Genomic DNA, 666 nt, shown 5'->3' with positions numbered 1-666 from the left:
ACCGTCGGTGACGGATGATTTTCCCCGCCCTAAGCCGCTCATGGTGAGTGTTAAGGTCTTAGAGGGAATGGATGAAGAGAATCTCCTACTCTCGGTGAGCGAGGTCGAGATGGCCATCGCATCCAGACCGAGCAACAGCGCGTTGCGCTAGCCATCTCATTGCTCGGTGGTCGAGCGTAAGAATGGGCACTGACGTGCGGCACTTCGGTCGGAGCTGCGTTTCCCTCCTGTACGGAGCTAAAATTGCAGCTCTCACGAGTGTTCTCGCCGCCTAATGAGGCATATCGCGTGCGATCGCGTTTCCTTGCCGCCCGACAGGGCAACAAGGAGTTGATGGACGTTGTCTAAGAAGTGCGCACTCTCATTGCCGGGATGTCAGCAGATCCCCTTCCGGAAGCGGTCACAGTGACCGTCTTTATAGAAGGCCTCCGCGCTGGCGTGGCCAGAATGGAAGTCTTCCGTGTGTATCCGTTCTCGTTTGAAGAGGATGTGAATGTGGCATTGAATGCCGCATTTAATCTCAAGTCGGCACGACTTGGTTGGAATGCACACTTCAACAGCTCGTCGAGCGAGCCTATGCCCATGAATCTCAGCTATACTGAGGACGAGGAAGCAGAGCTCCGAGCTGCCGGGTAGCACGCAAACACACGATGGTGTTTTGTCTGG

The sequence above is a fragment of the Plasmopara halstedii genome (assembly GCF_900000015.1).
Source record: "Plasmopara halstedii genome assembly, contig: Scaffold_650, whole genome shotgun sequence".
Taxonomy (NCBI): Eukaryota; Oomycota; class Peronosporomycetes; order Peronosporales; family Peronosporaceae; genus Plasmopara; species Plasmopara halstedii.
Note: the sequence above shows the minus strand (reverse complement) of the source record.